This window comes from Trachypithecus francoisi, unplaced genomic scaffold (assembly GCF_009764315.1).
Source record: "Trachypithecus francoisi isolate TF-2019V2 unplaced genomic scaffold, Tfra_2.0 Lachesis_group6, whole genome shotgun sequence".
NCBI classification, from domain to species: Eukaryota; Metazoa; Chordata; class Mammalia; order Primates; family Cercopithecidae; genus Trachypithecus; species Trachypithecus francoisi.
The window spans coordinates 58088016-58114728 of NW_022681471.1; the positions used below are offsets into that span (position 1 = coordinate 58088016).

The 26713-nt window shown below is 35.7% G+C and overlaps 1 pseudogene; it reads left to right on the forward strand.

The window, feature by feature from the left end:
• The first annotated feature begins 1372 nt into the window (after positions 1–1372).
• Positions 1373–26077, forward strand: LOC117077719 (annotated as a pseudogene).
• The last annotated feature ends 636 nt before the right edge of the window (positions 26078–26713 follow it).

A 26713-nucleotide genomic window follows, 5' to 3' on the forward strand; every position in this document is an offset into this window, starting at 1 on the left:
ATATCTACTAAGCAAAATGTAGTTCAATAAGTAGTTTCTCTGTGGCATACTAATATTTTTGGATCATAGCATAAACATCAATGATCCTTGCTATGTTCTAAAAGCAGCTTTTAGAGTGCTTGGAAAGTGGATTCTGTAATGGGCTGTTAGAGAAAGTCTGAGCTCCAACGAAGTTATTGTATTCATTACCCTAAAACCTGAAATGTTCTCTCCCATCTTCCTGCTTCTGCTCACAGAATTCTTCCTAAATTGTAAAATTATTAGCCAGAATAGTGTCTCATACCTGGTGGAAGCATTGGTACCTGGCATAATGGACTGGTAAAATGTTTTCTGTTTGATGATCGATTGGAATAGCCTGACAGGTGCTCAAAATATATGTATTGAATAAATAACAGATGAAATACAAATACATTGGTTTATTTTAGTCAATAATATTTAGTAAGTTGTAAGGTATGGCTAATTTTTATTTGTATTTTAATCAAGTTTCTATCCATATATATTATTAATCATATAGAGTATTACTCTGCTTCTCTCTCTCTCTGCCTCCCTCTATAAATATACACTTTTTCAGACTATTGTGAATAACATTTGGGCTTAAGTCTTCTACATATAAGACATTAATTGTCTTCATGCTTTGATTTAATAGTCCCTGAAATGCTGATAATGTGGAGATCAAATTCTCTAGCTGAGGCTTCCCTTTGGAACTTCTCAATTATACACACATAATCTGCATCTGAACAAAACACAGGCAGCTTGATGTGCATATAAGTGAAATTCTCTAATCCTTTGTTCTCTGTGACAATAATGACATGCAGTTCTGCCATTCAACCTGGAAACTTTAGAAAGTTAACGTTTCCCTGATCTCTCAACCCAATCTCTTTATGTATCTCAATTGCCAAATATGACTAACTTTATTTTCTAAATATTTCTTGCATCTATATCCTTTTTTCCTATATTATTCCTACTGCCTTAATTCACACACTTATTATTTTTTGTTTTGACCAAAATCCTCTGAAATGGTTTTTACCTCCATTTTTGCCTGACTGAAATAAGTTTTCAATACTGCTGTTGATGGTTATTGTCCCGACCAGCGGGATCATTAACACAGACCTTGGAGGAGGGGGTGGGAATTTAGAGAGACAAGAGACACAAGAAATGGAGACAAGACAGTATTCTGATCAAGTCTCATTTAATGGCGGTGGTGTAATGCCTTATATATGCTGCCAGGTAAGAGGAAGGGCTCAGAGCAGGAGGGGAGGGGAATAATGAGAGACGTCACCAGACGCATGCTCGGTAGACTTAGTCTTTCCCGGGCGCGGGAGGTTATCTACGCGCGGGCGGGAAAAGTTCGCGCGCGCGGGTAAAGTTGATGATGAAGAACCAGGAAGTGCGCCATCTTGTCTCCACAATGCAGAGCTTAAGCAACAGAGGCCGCGGCAATTTCCGAGCCTCACGGCTCCGGACAGGTTATAGTTTCAGAATTGGAATAGACAGACCTGGGCTTACATCTTAGGCCTACATAGACTATCTGTTTGCTCAGAGATAAAATATATGTAGCTCTAAATTTTAGTTCTTCTCATAATTAAAGTATGGAGAATAATTACTGCTTCTCAGTACTACTGCAAGAATTTAGTAATTATATGTAAGTAAAGATTTTTCTAAGTTCCTAATACAGAGTATGTATTCAATAAATATATCATTTGTACCTGTCTAAACAATTAATTTGACTGGTTTCTATCTTAAATTAGAAATTATACCAACTCAGTATTTAATAAAAGGCACTCTATGATCTGGTCTCTGCCTGTCTTGCCATCTACCTCTTTCTCCATTCTTTGTTAAATATTTTTTTCTCCAGCAATATCAAACTGTTTTGGCAGTTTGCACAGACCGTGCTGCTTCTTGCTCTGTGCCTTTCTTCATATAGTCTCTTGTTCTTGAAATGTCCATCTCCATTCCTTCTTGTACCCATTAATCTGGCTGAGATTCCTAGCTGTATCTGTCATAATTCAGTCCAGTTATCCTCTTCTGCCAATGGTTTTTACTGAAATATTCACACTCTTAACACTCACGCTTCTTTTACCTCAACAAGAACTTTTCCAGGTTTCTGTAATACCTGGTACTTCTCTCTCAGTGCATTTTCTCATTGATTTTTATTATTGTCCAGTTATGTATCATCATACCCTTTTGAGTTGACAAACCACTGGAAGGAAAGGACTAGGTTATAAGTGTCATGTGAACAAATAAATCCCATATTATATTATCACAGTTAAAACTGGCTAGATTGCCTCAACAAACTTTGCCTTTCTTATTGAGAATTGATTTTGCTAGGCCTTCCCTGTGGGTACAAAGATTTCCCGGTGTTACTAAGCCATAGTTTTCCAACATGACTTGGTAGTTCTTCTCTTAGGTTTCCCATAATTCTTGCTGGAAATATCTAAGATAGAGTCTGGTCATACAATCCTCTACCTGATTCTATATCAAATTCACCTGCCTATGGAACAATCAATAGGTAATTGTTTAGGCATGAATTAAACTTACAGAAATCAATGTTAAATAATTTCTAAGAGCTTTTTCTTCTGTGATTCTGAGTCAAACTCTTGCCTCAGGCATGATCATTCCCATCTTCATACAGGTTATACTGCCTTTAAACTTACTTGATCTACTTTAAGCTATTATTGTTATTGCCGCTAACTTGAAAACAGCAATACAAAGAGTTATGCAAGTGCTTTCTTTTCATAAGTTCTACTTTAAAAATGCATAATGTAGTGTCTTAGAAAACAATCAGAAAAGTCTTACTATTTATACAAACTGTGTCTTCCCTGTAGGACTGGTTGAATACTACAAATACTAAGGGGATTGTTGCAAGAAATGTGGACGTCTACTTTCTGTGGAGCATTAATAAGATTTTACTATTATAGGGGTAGGAGATGAGGATTGAAATTTGTGGATTTAAAAAATCATTTCAAAGTTGGGCATAGTGGCTCCCTCCTATAATCACCACACTTGAAGAGGTTGAGCCAGGAAGATTACTTGAGGCCAGAAATTTGAGACCAGTCTGGGCAACAGAGTGAGACACACTCTCTACAAAATAATTTAAAAATTAGCCAAGTGTAGTGGCACTTGTCTGTAGTCTAGCAACTTGAGTGGCTGAGGAGAGAGGATTGCTTGAGCCCAGTAGTTCGAGGTTACCGTGAGTTATAATCACACCACTGCACTCCAGTCTGGGTGACAGAGTGACACCCTGTGTCTTAAAAAAAAAAAAAAAAAAAAAAATTGTTTCAAAACCACATATTGTTTTTAAACTGTTGTCACTAATTTCTTAATATCAATGTTACTCCTAATGATTATATTCTATACAACCTTAAAATTAACATACATTCTGACTGACTCTGCAAAATACCCTTATGCATTTTTCTAATAAAAATCATTGTATTTTTATCATAGCTTTACCTTAATATATGATAGGGTTTAGTGAACACTCAGTGTCTATAGAACATTAAGATCCATTGGTAATTTTTTTCCAAGAATTAAAAAAAAAAATAAAGGGAAAGAAAGAAATGAAAACTAGCTCACACATCTTAGTGCTCTTCTGCTGTTAAAGAGCTAACTGTTCAGTTTACCAAAAGATGGATAGTTTCCTCAATGACAATTGTTATCATTTTTTCCAGTAGTGCCTCATCTAATAATCTAACCATGATGTAAGAAAATTTACTTTCAGTGTCCTTAGATGAGGCTTTATGTTTGATATCTTTCTGGTTCTCTAAAAATTTGCCTGAGGAGAGTGACTACTTTTCCTTGATCTTATTCCCTTCAAATAATGTCCATGATATTAAAATTCTTTGATAGTTAAATTCTGAATGAATTGCCTCTGCCTGTAGTCTATATTTTCTCACTATTCATGTCTTAATTAATTCTCCAAAAATCTGATTTTATGTGATTTATTTCACATAAATACTTTCTCTAAAATCACTAAAACCTGCTTCTAGTCAAATCTGAATGTACCCAGATCCTTTTTAACCTCTTTGCATAATTTGACACAATGGATTATCAATACTTGAATTTTCTTCACCCTTAGGTACAATGACACATTGCCTTGTTTTTTCCCTGCTTCCTTGCCAATACATTTTCGTTTCTTTCTTGTTTTGTTTCCTGTAGTCATTCATTGAACAAATGTTTTATTTTTGAATTTTACTTTAAGTTTCGGGATACAGGTGCAGAATATGCATGTTTGTTACATAGGTATACATGTGTCATGGTGGTTTGCTGCACCTATCATCCTGTAATCTAGGTTTTAAGACCCACATGCATTAGGGATTTGTCCTAATGCCCTCCCTCCCTTTGCCCTCCACTCCCCTCCCCGACAGGCCCCAGTGTGTGTTGTTCCCCTCCCTGTGTCCATGTGTTCTCATTGCATTGAACAAGTGATTATAAAGCTCTAGATGCTATTTTAAATAGAGCTGAAAAAACATTTGGGAATGAAGTTGGGAATACAAGATGGGTAGTCCTCTAATTTTACATAAGATGTGGTGACAGACAAAATAAAACAAGTATAATTTGTACTAATGTTAAGTGCTGCAAAGACACTAAATCTGCGTGATATGGATGACAATTACTGTAATAATGGAAAAGGTCATAAGCATTAGAAGTGAGAGTGGGTCTCCACATCAGGTAAAGACAGTTTGACAGTTTGAGGAAATGATACTTGAGTACAGACATGAAATTCATCTAGCAATGTTTCTGTATGAGCTGGTAAGAATAGGCCAAGTAGAGATAATTACAATGTCAAAGGGAGAATATCTTGGCTCTTTTTTTTTTCTTTTTTTTGAGACAAAGTCTCAGTCTGTCACCCAAGGTGGAATGCAGTGGCCCAATCTCGGCTCACTGCAACCTGTGCCTCCCGGGTTTGAGCGTTTCTCCTGCCTCAGCCTTCCAAGTAGCTGGAATTACAGGAACTCACCACTGCGCCTGACTAATTTTGTATTTTTAGTAGAGACGAGGTTTTACCATGTTGGACAGGCTGGTCTCGAACTCCTGATCTCAGGTGATCTGCCCACCTTAGCCTCCCAAAGTGCTAGGATTACGGGCATGAGCCAGCACACCTGGCCTATCTTGGTTCATTATAGGAATTGAAAGGTCAGCGTAGCTGATTGAATGGGCAAAGGGAAGAGTAAGAGATAAGATCAGAAAGGAAAGCAGCATAACCGTCATGGCTCTATAGACTGTGGAAAAGACTGTGGATTTTCTCCTATATGCAAATAATGTAACTGGAGGCTTTCTAAGCAGAGGAATGATATAGTCTGGTTTAAATTTTTAAAAGATTACTCTAGTTGCTATGTGGAATATAGGTTGTTAACAGAGTCTAGGATACAGCAGGATAACAGTTAGAATATTGCAGTAATCTAGAGGAGGGATGATGGTTTCTTAAATGCACTGATGATAAAAGGAAATTACAGAACTTGTCATGTTTTGAAGTAAAGTTGACAGGTATTGCTGATGGATTATATGAAGTGAAGTGGTGAGGATATCAAAATGATCACAGATCACTCCTGAGCTTTGGGCTTGAATAAATGGGAGGATGGTAGTACCACTAACTGATATTTATTGATAATAGACTGAAAGTGAAACTCATTGGAGGAAAGAAAATTCAATCTTATATTTCCAATGTCCACAGGATCAGTCTTTGACATTTTATTCTTTCCTCTCCACACGCATCTGTTGAGACACTTTATTTCTTCTCAAGGATTTTATGCTGAATATTCAGAAATCTACATCTCTCACTGAGATTTGCCTGAATTTCCTTGATTTATGTAAAACTTCCATTGTGATATTTTTACATGGAAATGGTATTAAATTAATATATGAGTCAGGAGGAAAACATTGAACTCTTGAGCTTCTTGATATTGGTGAAATAACCAGTGAGTATTCTAACATTTTGTCATCTATAAGTACTAATTTATATAAGAATATTTCAAAGACAATGGAAGTTATACTTTCTCTGATAAGAGAAACACATGGCTTAGAATACGACCCAAATAATTTATAAAATTTTTCTTTCAGAACTTCATTCAAGTATTATCAGTATATGCCATTTTTATTTAATTAAACATCTTGTAGTCAATTAATACATCCCCAATCAACATGCAAAGTCAGTTTCATATCTGATAATTATCCAATTCCTGCTTTTACCTTCATTTCTCTATTATAAAAATATCTGCTTTTATATGTTCTGTTTTAGATGTGAGACTCCTCTATTTGCATTTAAGTCTCACTATAAAATAGTGGTATTCAGACATTCAAAAGTAATAATACAAACAGAAATATTAAAATTCTAAAAATTGAAATAATGGAGATAAAACTTGCTATGTACAGATATGATACTCTACTTAGAAAAAAACAATGAAACCAGTGGACAAATCATTAAAACTAGTAAGAGCGTTCATAAATAATGATGGCTACAAGATTAACTTAGTGACAACAGCATTTTACTTTCTAGCAATAATAAACTAGGAAAAGCATAATGCCACACCATTGGCAGCAACAATTATAAACAATGCAAAAATTATATACACACTTATAAAACTATTAATGTATATGGTTAGTCTAGGAAATATATATACATAATCTTTTTGGAGAAATCTTTAAAAACTGATGGGGAATATAGATGATCTGAAGAAACAAAAAACTTTCCATGGTGTAGGACCATATTAGGATGTGATAGTTTAATGTTATTTAAAAAGTCATTTGTCAAATCATATGTTAGTTCTATTTTCAATTTTTAAGGAAATTTCCACAATTTTTTCCATATTTGCTATATTAATTTACAGCCCCACCAACAGTATACTAGGGTTTTCTTTTCTTCACATCTTTGCCAACACTTTCTATCTTTCTTCTTTTTGAAAATACACAATCCAGCAGATGTGAGGTGATATCTTATTGGGGTTTTGATTTAAATTTGTCTGGTGATTAGTGACGTCCAACATTTTTTATATACTAGTTAAACAGTGGATGTCTTCTTTTGAGAAGTGTCTATCAGGCCTTTTGACCATTTTTATTTTGGGTTCTTGTTTTCTTATAATTGAGTTATTTGCATTTCTTTTTTTTTAAATTTTTTTTTTATTATACTTTAAGTTCTAGGGTACATGTGCATAACGTGCAGGTTTGTTACAAATGTATACTTGTGCCATGTTGGTGTGCTGCACCCATCAACTCGTCAACACCCATCAACTCGTCATTTACATCAGGTATAACTCCCAATGCAATCTCTCCCCCCCCCCCATGATAGGCCCCAATGTGTGATGTTCCCCTTCCCGAGTCCAAGTGATCTCATTGTTCAGTTCCCACCTATGAGTGAGAACATGTGGTGTTTGGTTTTCTGTTCTTGTGATAGTTTGCTAAGAATGATGGTTTCCAGCTGCATCCATGTCCCTACAAAGGACGCAAACTCATCCTTTTTTATGGCTGCATAGTATTCCATGGTGTATATGTGCCACATTTTCTTAATCCAGTCTGCCACAGATGGACATTTGGGTTGATTCCAAGTATTTGCTATTGTGAATAGTGCCGCAATAAACATATGTGTGCATGTGTCTTTATAGCAGCATGATTTATAATCCTTTGGGTATATACCCAGTAGTGGGATGGCTGGGTCATATGGTACATCTAGTTCTAGATCCTTGAGGAATTGCCATACTGTTTTCCATAATGGTTGAACTAGTTTACAATCCCACCAACAGTGTAAAAGTGTTCCTATTTCTCCACATCCTCTCCAGCACCTGTTGTTTCCTGACTTTTGAATGATTGCCATTCTAACTGGTGTGAGATGGTATCTCATTGTGGTTTTGATTTGCATTTCTCTGATGGCGAGTGATGATGAGCATTTTTTCATGTGTCTATTGGCTGTATGAATGTCTTCTTTTGAGAAATGTCTGTTCATATCCTTTGCCCACTTTCTGATGGGGTTGTTTGTTTTTTCTTGTAAATTTGTTTGAGTTCTTTGTAGATTCTAGATATTAGCCCTTTGTCAGATGAGTAGATTGCAAAAATTTTCTGCCATTCTGTAGGTTGCCTGTTCACTCTGATGGTAGTTTCTTTTGCTGTGCAGAAGCTCTTTAGTTTAATTAGATCCCATTTGTCAATTTTGGCTTTTGCTGCCGTTGCTTTTGGTGTTTTAGACATGAAGTCCTTGCCCATGCCTATGTCCTGAATGGTATTACCTAGGTTTTCTTCTAGGGTTTTTATGGTATTAGGTCTAACATTTAAGTCTCTAAGCCATCTTGAATTAATCATCGTATAAGGAGTAAGGAAAGGATCCAGTTTCAGCTTTCTACTTACGGCTAGCCAATTTTCCCAGCACCATTTATTAAATAGGGAATCCTTTCCCCATTTCTTGTTTCTCTCAGGTTTATCAAAGATCAGATGGCTGTAGATGTGTGGTATTATTTCTGAGGACTCTGTTCTGTTCCATTGGTCTATATCTCTGTTTTGGTACCAGTACCATGCTGTTTTGGTTACTGTAGCCTTGTAGTATAGTTTGAAGTCAGGTAGCGTGACGCCTCCAGCTTTGTCCTTTTGACTTAGGATTGTCTTGGTAATGCGGGCTCTTTTTTGGTTCCATATGAACTTTAAAGCAGTTTTTTCCAATTCTGTGAAGAAAGTAATTGGTAGCTTGATGGGGATGGCATTGAATCTATAAATAACCTTGGGCAGTATGGCCATTTTCACGATATTGATTCTTCCTATCCATGAGCATGGCATGTTCTTCCATTTGTTTGTGTCCTCTTTCATTTCACTGAGCAGTGGTTTGTAGTTCTCCTTGAAGAGGTCCTTTACATCCCTTGTAAGTTGGATTCCTAGGTATTTTATTCTCTTTGAAGCAATTGTGAATGGAAGTTCATTCCTGATTTGGATCTCTGTTTGTCTGTTACTGGTGTATAAGAATGCTTGTGATTTTTGCACATTAATTTTGTATCCTGAGACTTTGCTGAAGTTCCTTATCAGCTTAAGGAGATTTTGGGCTGAGACAATGGGGTTTTCTAAATATGCAATCATGTCATCTGCAAACACGGACAATTTGACTTCTTCTTTTCCTAACTGAATACAATTGATTTCTTTCTCTTGCCTGATTGCCCTAGCCAGAACTTCCAACACTATGTTGAATAGGAGTGGTGAGAGAGGGCATCCCTGTCTTGTGCCAGTTTTCAAAGGGAATTTTTCCAGTTTTTGCCCATTCAGTATGGTATTGGCTGTGGGTTTGTCATAAATAGCTCTTATTATTTTGAGGTACATTCCATCAATACCGAATTTATTGAGCGTTTTTAGCATGAAGGGCTGTTGAATTTTGTCAAAAGCCTTTTCTGCATCTATTGAGATAATCATGTGGTTCTTGTCTTTGGTTCTGTTTATATGCTAGATTACGTTTATCAATTTGCGAATGTTGAACCAGCCTTGCATCCCAGGGATGAAGCCCACTTGATCATGGTGGATAAGCTTTTTGATGTGCTGCTGAATCCAATTTGCCAGTATTTTATTGAGGATTTTTGCATCAATGTTCATCAGGGATATTGGTCCAAAGTTCTCTTTTTTTGTTGTGTCTCTGCCAGGCTTTGGTATCAGGATGATGTTGGCCTCATAAAATGAGTTAGGGAGGATTCCCTCTTTTTCTATTGATTGGAATAGTTTCAGAAGGAATGGTACCAGCTCCTCCTTGTACCTCTGGTAGAATTCAGCTGTGAATCCATCTGGACCTGGACTTTTTTTGGTTGGTAGGCTATTAATTATTGCCTCAATTTCAGAGCCTGCTGTTGTTCTATTCAGGGATTCAACTTCTTCCTGGTTTAGTCTTGGAAGAGTGTAAGTGTCCAGGAAATTATCCATTTCTTCTAGATTTTCTAGTTGATTTGTGTAGAGGTGTTTATAGTATTCTCTGATGGTTGTTTGTATTTCTGTGGGGTCAGTGGTGATATCCCCTTTATCATTTTTTATTGCGTCTATTTGATTCCTCTCTCTTTTCTTCTTTATTAGTCTTGCTAGCGGTCTGTCAATTTTGTTGATCTTTTCAAAAAACAACTCCTGGATTCATTGATTTTTTGGAGGGTTTTTTGTGTCTCTATCTCCTTCAGTTCTGCTCTGATCTTAGTTATTTCTTGCCTTCTGCTAGCTTTTGAATGTGTTTGCTCTTGCCTCTCTAGTTCTTTTAATTGTGATGTTAGAGTGTCAATTTTAGATCTTTCCTGCTTTCTCTTGTGGGCATTTAGTGCTATAAATTTCCCTCTACACACTGCTTTAAACGTGTTCCAGAGATTCTGGTATGTTGTATCTTTGTTCTCATTGGTTTCAAAGAACATCTTTATTTCTGCCTTCATTTCGTTATGTACCCAGTAGTCATTCAGGAGCAGGTTGTTCAGTTTCCATGTAGTTGAGCGGTTTTGATTGAGTTTCTTAGTCCTGAGTTCTAGTTTGATTGCACTGTGGTCTGAGAGACAGTTTGTTATAATTTCTGTTCTTGTACATTTGCTGAGGAGTGCTTTACTTCCAATTATGTGGTCAATTTTGGAATAAGTGTGATGTGGTGCTGAGAAGAATGTATATTCTGTTGATTTGGGGTGGAGAGTTCTATAGATGTCTATTAGGTCCGCTTGGTGCAGAGATGAGTTCAATTCCTGGATATCCTTGTTAACTTTCTGTCTCGTTGATCTGTCTAATGTTGACAGTGGAGTGTTGAGGTCTCCCATTATTATTGTATGGGAGTCTAAGTCTCTTTGTAAGTCTCTAAGGACTTGCTTTATGAATCTGGGTGCTCCTGTATTGGGTGCATATATATTTAGGATAGTTAGCTCTTCCTGTTGAATTGATCCCTTTACCATTATGTAATGGCCTTCTTTGTCTCTTTTGATCTTTGATGGTTTAAAGTCTGTTTTATCAGAGACTAGTATTGCAACCCCTGCTTTTTTTTGTTCTCCATTTGCTTGGTAGATCTTCCTCCATCCCTTTATTTTGAGCCTATGTATATCACTGCATGTGAGATGGGTCTCCTGAATACAGCAGACTGATGGGGCTTGACTCTTTATCCAGTTTGTCAGTCTGTTTCTTTTAATTGGAGCATTGAGTCCATTTACATTTGACGTTAATATTGTTATGTGTGAACTTGATCCTGCCATTATGATATTAAGTGGTTATTTTGCTCGTTAGTTGATGCAGTTTCTTCCTAGCATCAATTGTCTTTACATTTTGGCATGTTTTGCAATGGCTGGTACCGGTTGTTCCTTTCCATGTTTAGGGCTTCCTTCAGGGTCTCTTGTAAGGCAGGCCTGGTAGTGACAAAATCTCTAAGCATTTGCTTATCTGTAAAGGATTTTATTTCTCCTTCACTTATGAAACTTAGTTTGGCTGGATATGAAATTCTAGGTTTAAAATTCTTTTCTTTAAGAATGTTGAATATTGGCCCCCACTCTCTTCTGGCTTGTAGAGTTTCTGCCGAGAGATCTGCTGTTAGTCTGATGGGCTTCCCTTTGTGGGTAACCCGACCTTTCTCTCTGGCTGCCCTTAAGATTCTTTCCTTCATTTCAACTTTGGTGAATCTGGCAATTATGTGTCTTGGAGTTGCTCTTCTCGAGGAGTATCTTTGTGGCGTTTTCTGTATTTCCTGAATTTGAATGTTGGCCTGCCCTACTAGGTTGGGGAAGTTCTCCTGGATGATATCCTGAAGAGTGTTTTCCAACTTGGTTCCATTTTCCCCCTCACTTTCAGGCACCCCAATCAGACGTAGATTTGGTCTTTTTACATAATCCCATACTTCTTGCAGGCTTTGTTCATTTCTTTTTCTTCTTTTTTCTTTGGTTTCTCTTCTCGCTTCATTTCATTCATTTGATCCTCAATCGCTGATACTCTTTCTTCCAGTTGATCGAGTCGGTTACTGAAGCTTGTGCATTTGTCACGTATTTCTCGTGTCATGGGTTTCATCTCTGTCATTTCGTTTATGACCTTCTCTGCATTAATTAGTCTAGCTGTCAATTCTTCCACTCTTTTTTCAAGATTTTTAATTTCTTTGCGCTGGGTACGTAATTCCTCCTTTAGCTCTGAGAAGTTTGATGGACTGAAGCCTTCTTCTCTCATCTCGTCAAAGTCATTCTCTGACCAGCTTTGATCCGTTGCTGGCGATGGGCAGCGCTCCTTTGCAGGGGGAGATGCACTCTTATTTTTTGAATTTCCAGCTTTTCTGCCCTGCTTTTTCCCCATCTTTGTGGTTTTATCTGCCTCTGGTCTTTGATGATGGTGACGTACTGATGGGGTTTTGGTATAGGTGTCCTTCCTGTTTGATAGTTTTCCTTCTAACAGTCAGGACCCTTAGCTGTAGGTCTGTTGGAGATTGCTTGAGGTCCACTCCAGACCCTGTTTGCCTAGGTATCAGCAGCAGAGGTTGCAGAAGATAGAATATTGCTGAACAGCGAGTGTACCTGTCTGATTCTTCCTTTGGAAGCTTCCTCTCAGGGGTGTACTTCACCCTGTGAGGTGTGGGGTGTCAGACTGCCCCTAGTGGGGGATGTCTCCCAGTTAGGCTACTCAGGGGTCAGGGACCCACTTGAGCAGGCAGTCTGTCCCTTCTCAGATCTCAACCTCGGTGTTGGGAGATCCACTGCTCTCTTCAAAGCTGTCAGACAGAGTCATTTGCATCTGCTGAGGTTCCTGCTGCTTTTGTTGTTGTTGTTGTTAACTGTGCCCTGTCCCCAGAGGTGGAGTCTACAGAGACAGGCAGGTTTCCTTGAGCTGCTGTGAGCTCCACCCAGTTCAAGCTTCCCAGCGGCTTTGTTTACCTACTTAAGCCTCAGCAATGGCGGGTGCCCCTCCCCCAGCCTCGCTGCTGCCTTGCGGTTAGATCGCAGACTGCTGTGTTAGCAATGAGGGAGGCTCCGTGGGCGTGGGACCCTCCCGGCCAGGTGTCGGATTATTCTCCTGGTGTGCCCATTTCCTTAAAGTGCAGTATTGGGGTGGTAGTCACCCGATTTTCCAGGTGTTGTGTGTCTCAGTTCCCCTGGCTAGGAAAAGGGATTCCCTTCCCCCTTGCGCTTCCCAGGGAGGCGATGCCTCACCCTGCTTCAGCTCTAGCTGGTCGGGCTGCAGCAGCTGACCAGCACAGATTGTCCGGCACTCCCTAGTGAGATGACCCCAGTACCTCAGTTGAAAATGCAGAAATCACCGGTCTTCTGTGTCACTCGCGCTGGGAGTTGGAGACTGGAGCTGTTCCTATTCGGCCATCTTGCTCCGCCGTCCTGCATTTCTTATATATTTTGAATATTAACCCCTTATCAGATGTATGGTTTGCAAATATTTTCTCTCATTTCATAGGTTGTCTCTTGACTCTGTTGATATTTTTCTTTGCTGTGTAGAAACTTTTACATTTTATTTAGTGCCATTTGTCTATTTTTGCTTTTGTTGCATGTGCTTTTGCTGTCATATCCAAAAAATCATCTGTAATCCCACTACTGGGTATATATCCAAAGGAAATAAATCAGTATGCTAAAAAGTTATCTGCACTCCCACATTTATTGCAGCATTATTCACAATAGCGAAGATATAGAATTAACCTAGGTGTCCATTAAGGAGTAAATGGATTTTTTAAAAGGTAGCATACATACACAATGAAATAAAATTGAGCTTTAAAAAGGTGGAGATTCTGTCATTTGTGAAATCTTGGATGAACCTAGAGGATATTAGGTTAAGTGAAATAAGCCAGGCACAGAGAGACAAATACTTCATGATGCAGTTTATATGTGCCTTCTAATAAAGTGGAATTTATAGAAGCCAAGAGTAAAATCCATGATAATAAAAATTAGTATTAAAATGAACTGGACAAATCAAACAATAGAACACAGACTTCAGAGACCAATTCATGTGTATATGGAAATTCAATTTTTGATACATTTTCTAACACAATTCAATGGGGAAATGACGGATTATATAATAGATGGTATGGGAAGAGTTGATTTCTTATATTGACAAAAATAAAAACAAATCTCAACTTCATCCAACATGCAAAAGTATATTTCTGTAGAATTAATAGCTAAGAAGCAACAGTGAAACTATAAATTTGGTTGAGTTAGGATACTATCTTTGTAATTTAGGGATAGGCAAGAAGTTTGTAAATACAATTTTAAAAACACAGTCCATGATGAAGATAAAAGAGACAATTCATTGTACAAAAAGTAAAGATTTTGGTTTTATAAAATTATAGATATAAGTAATAAAATATGGGAGAAAATATTTACAATACCTGATATTGAACAGAAATTTATATGTAATTGTAAAACAGAGGAAAAACATACATGGCAATGCATTGCCCAAGTCAAATTGAATTTATTTAATGACTGAAATGACCGTGCTTGATCTTAATGATTTGCAAAAATCATGGAGATGTTCAATCCATGCATATATTTTGTAGTATTCTGAAAAACTCTCCCATATTTCATGTATATGTCATATTTGTAATTAATTCACTGCATTTCTGCCCCCTGTGGATGAATGATGTAATATCCAGGATGATGTTGAAGAACAAACATACAGAGGGAGCATTCTTTAGCTTTGGAACCCATCAGATTTATGAGATATTTTCTCATCTATTTAAGATGATAGAGCATTGAACATTTTTGATTTCTTTCACAAACACTCAATACTTGACTGGATCTTCAGACTCACAATACAATAAATATTTTCTTTACCACATGTCAATACACCAGTCTTTTTAAAGCATGCCATTGGTTTTCTGAATTCAGGGATCTTGTAAAACATTTCTGTTCTTTTCAAACCATTGAAATCAATTAGTCTATTTAGTTTGTTTTGTGAAACTGAATGACATACTGTCACCATGATTATCTTCCTCTGCAATCTTTTCAAAATGGCTGCTCTTTGGGATGGACTGCCCTTTTCACAAAACTTATCCAATGATTTTGATCACTAAATCTTACAGGGGCACCACATCAATAAATGAATCTGGTTGATGTTTGAAAGCTAAGTTACCAAGAACATATCTTTAATTTCAAAATGTATACATTATATTTAACTGATCTTAAAAAATATTTATCCACTTTAAAGGTTTACTTTAACATTTATTGACAATGACTCCCATGAAATAATCCAACTTCACTTAAAAATATGCAACTGCTTCTATAGACACTTATGTCTGAAACATGAAAAATTAGTTATGGTTTTACAGAACATAGTTTCATAAATGAGACCATGCACCTTGTAACAACTAGCTTTTAAGAAGGGCTATACAATTGCAAAAATTAAACATTCTCCCAGGTTCAGTCTACTGTACTAACCTAACTGCAGAGAATAATTCATTTACCTATCACCAACCAAATAGTCCCATACAAATTCCAGCCAAAAAAACACAGAGTTAAGAATGCTTCAGAAAGACGAACATGATATATGTTTCTGTTATTTCAGGGACATTTTAAATTCATGCTGGGCAACAAGAGTGAAACTCTGTCTCAAAACAACAACAACAACAACAAAAACAAATTCATGCTGCATAGCTGCTGACATTTTATATTTGGCGATTTCTTCTTTTCCATAATAACATCTAGATTTTCTTTCTTTTTTTTTTTTAGACAGAATCTTGCTCTGTCCCTCAGGCTGGAGTGCAGTGACACAACCTCCGCTCACTGCGACCTCCGCCTCCCTGGTCAAGCGACTCTCCTGCCTCAACCTCCTAAGTAGTTGGGATTACAGCCGCATGCCACCACACCTTGCTAATTTTTGTATTTTCAGTAGCGACAGGGTTTGGCCATGTTGGCCAGGCTGGTCTCGAACTCCTGACCTCAGGTGATCTACCCACCTCGGCCTCCCAAAGTGCTCGAATTACACGTGTGAGCCACCGTGCCCTGCCTAAAATCTTGATTTTTGACTGTATCATCTGAAATGTTTAGGAACTGTGTACCAAAAAGAAGTCATTTATATTTTACAGATTCTATTGTCATTTCAAAGGCTTCTTTGTACTTTTCTAGACACATCTGGGGGAATAAGGATAGAGGGTGGACAGAAAGTTTATCTCTTCAATCAACACACATGAGCCATTACGTTATCACAGTCACAAATGCTTTGAAAAACTGATTTATCAACACAAAAGATGATTTAAAAATCTAAAAATAATACACTAAATTTTCATTGAATTTGCTGGGGCACTCTTTGCAAATACCCTGCACTTTAGTTATGATTCCTGTAATTGACTATTATACCACGATAAATAAAAATAATCTATCTTCGTCATGCATCTGGGACAATTATTTCACCTTTATACTTAAAATGTGTATTAGTTTCATTAAATTGGTACTTTCCAGGAATCAAATATCTTACCCCTTTAAAGGGCTTCTTTCACATTTTTTTGGAAAGATTATGTCTTTGACATTTTCTCCTAACTTTTAAGACGTACCTTCTCAAAGTCAGTTTTGCATATTACAGAAATAAATTATTTAATGCAGTCTTTCAACCGGAACTAATGCAAAATCACTCACAATGGAACTGCTTTCCATTACGTCTTCAAAATTCCATTTTATGAGAACTAATCACACAAAATGTGAAATTTATTTTACACATTAATATGCTCAATGGCACAGCTAAATTTTCTGATAATAAAACACTATTACATTGCTAGAAAAAATATGATATAGAATTAATTTGGTTAATATATTGATAAATTCACTTAGCTATATTTTTTAATTTAGAAATTTTAAATATATGCTTTAGAGTGAAATTGACTTGCAATGTTTTGTACTATCCTTATTTGATTTTGATGTCAATGTTACACTATTTTTATGAAATGAGATGGTCAGGTTTTCAACTTTTTTATTTTTGCCCAAAAAAATAAATTTTTTTGTAATTTTTTTTGAGCAAAAATAAAAAAATAAAATAAAATATTTTTTCTTAAAATGGTATTATAATTCACTTTTAAAACCATTTGTGTGTAGAGCTATTTTTGTGAGGCAGAGGGTATTTCTTGAGCATTTTTATTTATTTAATATTCTTTGCATTCATCTTTTAAAATATATTCATTTGCTTCATCTTTCAAACATTTGCATATGGATTTCATATTATTCTATTAGGTTTTTAAAATCTCACTTATATCTCAACTTATCAACTTTATTCTGTATTTTATTTTCTTGCCTTATCTCATTTATTTTTTATAACATCTTTATTGAGATATAATTTACATGCCATACAATTAACCCATTTAAAGTGTATAGTTTAATGGTAAAATTTTGTGTATATTCACAGGGTTGAACAGCCATCTCCACAATGGAACATAGAACATTTTCATTCTCTCCCCCCAAAATTTCATATGCTTAAGTTAGTATGCTGCAACTCCTCTACCCTCCAAACATTTAGGGAATCAGTAATCTACATTCTGTCTCTATGGATTTGCCTATTATGAGCATTTTCTTTAAAGGGGATCATATAACACGCAACCTTTTGTGTCTGCTTTTTTCTCGCTCACCATAGTGTTTCCAATGTTCAATTATGTTGCAGCATATATCAGTATTTAAGTACATTTTAAGGTCAAATAATATCCCATCATATGGAATTAACACATATTACATTTTACTTTACCATTATCAGTTGGTGGACATTTGGGCTATTTTCACTTTCTGGCTACTATGAATAATAATGTGAGAAATATTTGCATACCTTTTTCACTTAATCATGTGTTTTTGAGCCTTTGGAAATCATCTATATACCTGAGTGAAATTTATGAATTGTATGTTAACTCTATGTTTAATTTTTGAAAGAACTGTTCAAACTGTATTTAAAGTGGCTGCACAATTTTAAATTATCCTTAATAACTCATGAGGGATCTAATTTCTCCATATTTCTTGCTAGCACTTGTTATTAATGTCTTTTCGATTATAAACATACTTGTGGATGGGGAGTGGCATCTGTGTGGTTTTAACTTGCATTTCCCTAAAGACTAGTGATGTTGCACGTTTATGGTCTTATTGGCAATTTTTATATCTTATTTGGAAAAATGTCTATTTGAATGTTTTACACCCAATTTTGCTTACAATATTAATATTTTTATTGAGCTATAAGTGTCTTTATACATTCTAGATTTAATTTTCTTAACAGATACATGATATAGATATCTCATTTGTGAATTATCTTTTCAGTTTTTTAAAGGTAAGTTTTTAATTATGAAATCCAACTTATCTATATTTATATTGGTTGCTATGCTTTTTGTATTATCTTTAAGAAACAATTGCCAAATCCGCGGTAATGAAGATTTACCTCTTTGTTTCCTTCCAAAAGTTTTATAGTTTAGGTCGTGCATTTAGGTCTTTGATTCATTTTGAGTAATTTGTGTACATGATGTGAGAGAGAAATTTAAATGTATTATTTTGCATGTGGATATCCAGTTGCCCCAGCACCATTTGTTAAAAAAATTTTCTCCATTTAAGTGTTTCAGCACACTTGTGCTAATCAACTAACCATAAATGTGAGAGTTTGTTTTTGAGTTTTTAATTCTATTCATTAATCTATGTGTCTATCTTTATAGTATTACCACACAATTTTGATTACTACACTTCGTAGTATGTTTTGATTTAATAAATTGTAAGTCCTTGAACTTTCATCTTCTTTTTCAAGGTTGTTTTGGCTAATTTGGGTTCCTTGAGTTTTCATGTACATTTTAGAATCAGTATGTCAGTTCCTACAAAGAAATCAGCTTGGATTCTCATAAAAATTGTGTTGGATTTATAGACCAATTTGGAAATCATTATCATATTAGCAGTATTATATTTCTACTTTTTAAGTTCATGTAAAGTGTGTAATTACTGTCCATATTTCTGTAAATTTACCTGTGGTATTAGAAATGAATTCATTACCATGAATACTATCCACCTTCACTATATTGACCAATTTTCCTACATGACCTTTTCCATAATTTAAAGAGAAATGAACCAATAAATATGATCCCTACAAATTACTATTAATAAGAGTTTATTATTTTGATAAATTAATTGCACATTGATTTTATTGGCTAAAATTATTAGTATATCACCCCAAATTCTATATCTGAACTCCAACCATAAGCAACTGCAAAACTGGACAGATAGATAAAACAGCTATCTTCAGGCAGTGTTTAACAGACAATTCAAAAATATAATCCTTGAGAGAAGTATATCAGAATTCCACATTTAATTTGACTTTTCCCTGTGGGACATTTCCTGAGTAGCACAAGAAAATGGACCCCAAATAGACAACAATGGTCACACAGAGAAGAGAAAAGAGAGTGGGGTTTAAAATTGTTTGATGCCAGAGAGGAAGGAGTTGCACACGGAAGAGTTAATGAAATCTGCATGGAATTCCTTGGTGTCTATGGCAGCATATAAGTCTGTGTATGAGCAGGATGAGACTCACTGAGTTCTAGAATAGAACGTATAATGAGGATTTGTGACAGGAACAGAAACTGTGGAGTTTATGTAGTGCTACAAGACATTGGAATTCCAAGTGCCCAGAGCATTAAGTCTATGTTAAACACTCTTTTCATTAAGTGTAAATCCAGAAAGGATGCAAATTAGATGCAGAAATACCCTAACTCTAAAGTAAGAGCTGCATGCACTCTTATACAATCTAAAGGAAGATGCAGAAATAAGAGAATTTTTTTTAAAAAGCATAACTAGAGATGATAAATATGAGAATTAGCAGGCAAAAACATTAGCACAGTTATTACAGTTATATTGAAAATCAATGATTTAAATTTAAATATGAAGATGAATATAATGTGTGAGTAAATAGCAAATCTAAATAGAAATATCAAAATTATGAAAAATTCAAATGGAAATTTGAAGTCAGAAAAATATGATCCAACATTTTAAATAAATTGCTAAATGGGCTTAACAAAAATACAAAGCAGAAAACTATGAGTGCATTTGAAAACACAATAACAGATTCTATGCAACATAGATAAAAACCAAGTATAACAAATGAACAGCATCGCTATCCAGTGTTTTCATATCAAATTATCTAATATATGAATTTGAATGAGAAGATAGAGAGTGAGGCATAGAAAAGTGTTCTAAAAAATGGTAAAATATTGACATTAATTGAAAGGTATACACCCATAAGCCCAAAAGATATAACAAACTGTAAGTTGAATAAACTAAAAACAAAACAAAACAAAAACACACCTAGGCACAATATAGTTAAATATACAAAAGCTAAATAAAAAAACATTAAAAGCAGCCACATGAAAAACATATATAATTTATAGGATACAAAATATTATAATGTCCTATCATCAGAAACATCATATGTCAAAAAAACCCACTAAAACCAGAATATATTTAAAATAGTGAAATAAAATTACTATTAAACTAGAATTTAATATTCAACAAAATACTCTTCAAATATGATCAAAAAAATTTATATCAACAAAAGTTGTAACAGTTTAACACCAGGAGATCTGAAACATAAGAAAATATATATATTAAAAGAAGTTCTTCAGGCTGATTTTAAATTATACCAGGTAGAAAATTAGATATATGAAAAAATAAATAATGCTAATGGTAAATATGTGGATAAATATAAAAGAAATTCTGTTTACTAACAGCGTTATGAATTATGAAAATAAAAACAAAGCATAATGGAGTTTATAACATATAGAGGTAAATTGTATGACAATGATATGACAAAGAATGAGAAGGCTCATGGAATGATACTGTTGTAACATCTTATATCTATGTACAATGGCTTAATATCAATTTAAGGTAATTACAATAATTTTAATCCTAAGGGAACAATTGTGACAAATAAAAGCAATTATGTGCAAATAAAGCCAATAGAGAATATTAAATTTATGTATTTATGTATTCAAAGGTATAAAAAAAGATTAAGAAGCAGAATGAACAACAGGGCAAATAAATAACGAAATGCTAAGTGATTGACTTAAAAAAATTACACCAATAGTTACAAAAATTGAAAAGGAACTAAATACATTTTATAAAAGACATACACTGTAAGTCTGGATAATAAAGCAAGACCCTACTATAAGCTGCTGAACCAAAAAAATAATAATAAATATGAGAACACAGATAAGTTATGAGTAATCTTTTAAAAAATCTGTCCTACAGTGAACATGCATCATAGAAAATACTGGAATGGTTACATTTGTATCTTAAAAAATGGACTTCAGGCTGGGCGCAGTGGCTCACATCTGTAATCTCAGCACTTTGAGAGGCTGAGGCAGGTGGATCACGAGGTAAGGAGATCAAGAACATCCTGGCTAACACAGTGAAATCCTGTCTCTACTAAAAATACAAAAAATTAACTGGGTGTGGTGGCACACACCTGTAATTCCAGCTATTCAGGAGGCTGAGGCAGGAGAATTGCTTGAACACAGGAGGTGGAGGTTACAGTGAGCTCAGAAAGCACCACTGCACTCCAGCCTGGGTGACAGAGCAAGACTCCATCCAAAAAAATGAATTTCAATACAATAATATGACCAAAGATAAAGAAGATAATTTTATAATGATAACCTGACTAATTTATCAAAAACATGTAGAAATCTTAAATATGTATGCACCTTAAAATACAGCTTAAATTAAATAAAGCAGAAACAGAGAATTCAACACAAAAGGACACTTTCAGCAAAATTATTGGAGATATTGGATATTGGCACTTCTCCTGTAGTAATTGATAGGAAAAAAGTAGGCAAAAAAAAAAAAAAAATGAATAAGGTTATATAGGAATTGAATCAATTCTATCACCCCATTAAACTTAACTGGCATGTGTAAGACATTATACCAAACTGAAAATATGCACTCTGAAAGTTCATAAGGAGCATTCAAAGGGATCGTAAACTGAGTTACAAAAGATTCCAAAAACTTTTAAAAAATAATTCAGAACATGCTTTCTTAGCAAAATGACATCAAGGGAGGATTCATTAACAAATTCATGTAATTGAAAAAGCAACAAATATTTGAAAATAAAATAACACTTAGATATAGGAGAAATTTTAAAATATCTTGAATTAAATTATCCTAAAATTACAAAAAACGTAAGTGCATAAAGTAAAACTTAAGCTGTGTTTATTGTTTAGAAAAATTTGTGAAATTCAACTTGTGTCTAGTGTTCACTTTTCAAGAAATTTTTTAAACTGTTGGATCTTGATAACACTTAGAAAAATTATAAAGTCCTAGTTACCCTGATAAACCAAAAAATAAAGCATAATTCACCACTGTTAGGAAAAATGAGAGAACATAAATCTTATAGAACCTAAAATATAATAAATAAATTTTATAAACAACTTTATGCCAACAATTTGACAACTTAAAAAATGTGAACAAATTATTTGGAAGACACTTGACCCAAACACAACTGTCAAATTCATTGAGCCCATAATTTTAAACAAAAGTGTCAAAAAAAAAAAAATCCTTTTGGGCCAAGATGGTTTTATTGGTGAATTATATCAAATATTTGAGGAAACACTTTCAGAAAATAGATGAGAAAGAATAACTTTCCAACTCATTTTATAAAGTTAGCATAACCCTGATTCAAATTTCTAACAAAATACTTCCTTAGATATAACTGGTTTCTGGTTTCCAACGGACATTCAAGGAGCTTGACAGATGTGACCAAGTTAAAGAAACTACCAAATCAACAATATTTCTTAGATCCTTCAGATAAGTGAGGTGACAGGGCAAATTACTGCTTCCAAAACTGGAGATATAGGAAGAAAGACAAAGAAAATCCAAACTTACTGGACCAGAAGCCAATGAGGAGAAACTTCTGTGGGAACCAATACTAGGGTAGGAAAATAAAAATTGCATTTGACAAATTAGTAGAGGCTCAGTGTGGGCAAACCTGGGGGTAAAATCTCTAGGTGTACCCATTGATACATGGAACCCACACTTTTGTGATTTTTACCTTCAGGAACTGAAGAAGGTTCTCACAGTAAATATCAGAGAAAAAGTACTCTGTGATATCTGTAGGGAGAGGGGGAAAGTAACCATTTTGAATTACACCAGAGTGTTCTGTTCATCTTAAAAAGGCCTGCCCTTAAGAAAAACCATTTCACCAGAACCTCAATGTCAGCCTGTGAAAGCAGTCAGGAGTGGGACTGCACCCTGCAAAACCACAGGGGCAAACCTGCTCAAGGCAAGGCCATGCAAGCCCATTTCTTGCATCAGTGTGACCTGGATGTGAGACATGAAGTTAAAGGAGATCAGTTTGGAAATTTCAGGTTTAATGACTGCCCTACTGGATTTCGGACTTGCATGGAGCTTGTAGCCCTTTTTTTTTTTTAAGCCAGTTCTCCCATTTGGATCAGTTGTATTTACCTAATGCCTGTATCTACATTGTATCTAAGAAGTAACTAACTTGCCTTTGATTTTACAGGCTCCTAGGTCAAAGGGACTTGCCTTGTCTCAGATGAGACTTTGGATTTGGACACTTGAGTTAATGTTGGGGTGAGTTAAGATTTTGGGGGACTTTAGGAAGAGCATGACTGTGTTTTGAAATGTGAGGACATGAGGTTTGGGAGGGGCCAGGAGTGGAATGATATGGTTTGGCTGTGTCACTGTCCAAATCTCATCTTGAATTGTAGTTCCCGTAATCCCCACATATGGCGGGAGGGATTCAGTGGAAGGTAATTTAATCAGGAGGGCAATCACCCTCATGCTATTATTGTGATAGTGGGTTCTCATGAGAGCTGATGATTTTATAAGGGGCTTTTCCTCCTTTTGCTCGGCACTTCTTGCTGTCACCGCATGAAGAAGGACATTTTTGCTTCCCCTTCTGCCATGATTGTAAGTTTCCTGAGGCCTCTCAAGCCCTGTGAAACTGTGTGTAAATTAAACCTCTGTCCTTTATAAATTACCCAGTCTCAGGTATGTCTTCACTAGCAGCATGAGAATGAACTAATACAAAGCATTTCTACCTGGTAAACCAGATAATTCTTCCAGATCTTGTCTAAGACCAGCTAGCTTGTACCTCTACAAATCTGCAGGAACCACAGCATTATTGGATTTGGAGTTGCCCTTGAAGCAGATATGGGTTAGATCAAAACACTCAAGTCTTTTCAAGTATCTGGAAAACTTTCCCAAGAAGGATGGGAACAAACAAGGCCAGACAGTAAGGACTACAGTAAATACCTAACTCTTTAATACCCAGACACAGACAAACATCTACAAGCAGCAGCATGATCCAGGAAAACATGACTTCATCAAATGAACAAAATAAGGCACCAGGGATCAATCTTGGAGAAACAGAGACATGTGACATTTAAGACAGAGAACTTAGAATAGCTGTTTCAAGGAAGACATAAATGAATTCAAAATAACACAGAGAAAAATTCAGCATTCTATAAGGTACATTTAACAAAGAGATGTAAGTAATTAAAAAGAATTAAAGGGAAATCCTGGAACTAAAAATGCAATTGGTATATAAAAATGTATCAGAGTCTCTTAATAACTGAATTGATTAAGGAGAAAAAAGTGAGCTTGAAGAACAGCCTATTTGAAAATATACAGTCATAAGAGACAAAAAATTAAAAATAATTAAGCATGCCTACAGGATCCAGAAAATAGCCTCAAAAGGGCAAATCTAAGAGATATTGGTCTTCAACAGGATGGAGAGAAAGAAATAGGAAAATAGATTTTTTTCAAAGGAATAATAACAGAGAATTTCCCAAACCTACAGAAAGATATTATTATCCAAAGACAAGAAGGTTATAGAACACCAAGCAGATTTAAACCAAAGAAGACTATCTCAAGGCATTTAATAAGCAAACTTCCAAAAATCAAAAATCAAGAGAGGATTCTAAAAGCAGAAAAAGCAAAAGATAAAATAACACACTATGAAGCTCCAATATATCTGGCAGCAGACTTTTCAGTGGAAATCTTACAAGCAAGGAGAGAGTGGTGTGAAATCCTAAAATTTGAGAAAGATCTCAGTTAATTTAGAAAGTTTATTTTGTCAACATTAAGAACATGCACCTGTGACACAGCCTCAGGAGGTCCTGACGAAATGTTTCCAAGATGGTCAGGTCATAGCTTAGTTATATATATTTTAGGGAGACATGAGACAACAATCAATATATGTAAAATGAACGTTGTCTTGGTCCAGAAAGGAGTGGCAATTTGAAGCAGGGTGAAGACTTCCAGGTCACAGGTGGGTGAGAGACAAACAATTGCATTCTTTTGAGTTTCTGATTAGCCTTTCCAAAAAAAGCAATCAAATATGCATTTATCTCAGTGAGCAGAAGGATGACTTTCAATGCAATAGGAGGCAGATATGCCCTAAGCAGTTCCCAGCTTGAATTTTCTTTTTAACTTAGTGATTTTGGGTGATCAATATACTTTCCTGTCACGTTTCCCCTGCTTTCTTTTATTAAATCTTTTGAAGAAAGCATTTTAGAAGAAAATGAGTCTTTGGTCTCTCAGATTTCTTCCTATCTCTCATGGCTAAGATGGTTTATTCCTAGACAGGTAGGTCTCTAGTTATTAGGAAAGGTCATTTTTAGAAGACTGTCGTCTCATGTCCTATGAAAAGAAAATAGGGGGAGAGAAGAAGGGGCCAGCCTTCAAGCAACAGAGTTGCAAGATGAAGCCACCACAGGCTAGGCAGTAACAGTCCCTTGCAATTTCCACCTATTGGAAGAATTCGAAGAAGGCTAGAAAGGAGTAGGAGATGGCACAGTTAATTGAGGTCTAGAAGATGATGAAGACATGGCACTTATAAGATGGACAGGGATGATAATTGGGCCTCCAAAGACAATTTATGAAAACCAAGTATACAGCCTGAAAATAGAACATGGACCTAAATACCCAGAAGCATCCCCTTTTGTAAGGTTTGTAACAAAAATTAATATTAATGGAGTTAATTGTTCTAATGGAGTGGTGCACCCAAGAGCCATATCACTGCTAGCAAAATGGCAGAATTCATATAGCATCAAAGTTGTCCTGCAAGAGCTTTGGCACCTAATTATGTCTAAAGAAAATATGAAACTCCCTCAGCAGCCTGAAGGACAGTGTTCCAGAAATTAATCCAAAAGGAAAACCACAGGCCCTTCCCCTTTCACCCCATTCAATTTAAGCAGTCTTCATTTTCCACAGTTGCACATTTTCTAGATATGTCTTGTAGACCTCAAAGTACTGGAAAGGAAGCCCCTATTCAAAGGAAATATATCTTAAGATACTGTAAATGATACTAATTTTTTGTCCATTTGAAATATGTAAGTTGTGCTATGACAAATCATCCTGTCAAGTGTAACCACTGTCTCCATAGTTGAACTTCTGGGATCAAGAAAGTGTATTTAAATTGATTCCCATGATAACTGGTAGGGGCACATCTAACTCAGCTGTGAAAAGACACATCACACAATCACCTTGCTGCTGATTACATGGCCTGGGGTCTCTGCCTACCTACTATCTCCCACCTTCCCTGCAACAACAGCCCTCTAGCCTGGGGGTTCTGTAGAGCAGATGTGAAGGTTTCAGGTCGCAGCCTGTGGGACTAATGCTGGGTGTGTAGGGCGCTTCACCTGCACCACTGGTTTCTTCAAGTCTTAAATGATGCCACTTCCAAGCCATCATCTTGTCCCCAAGCTCCTCCACTCCTGCTCTTGGCCGAAGCATAGATCGTAACCCCTCCACTACACTCTGAGATTAGCCTTCGGTGAGGAATTCAGGACTTTCCCCATATCTTATCTCCCCTACCTTTATTG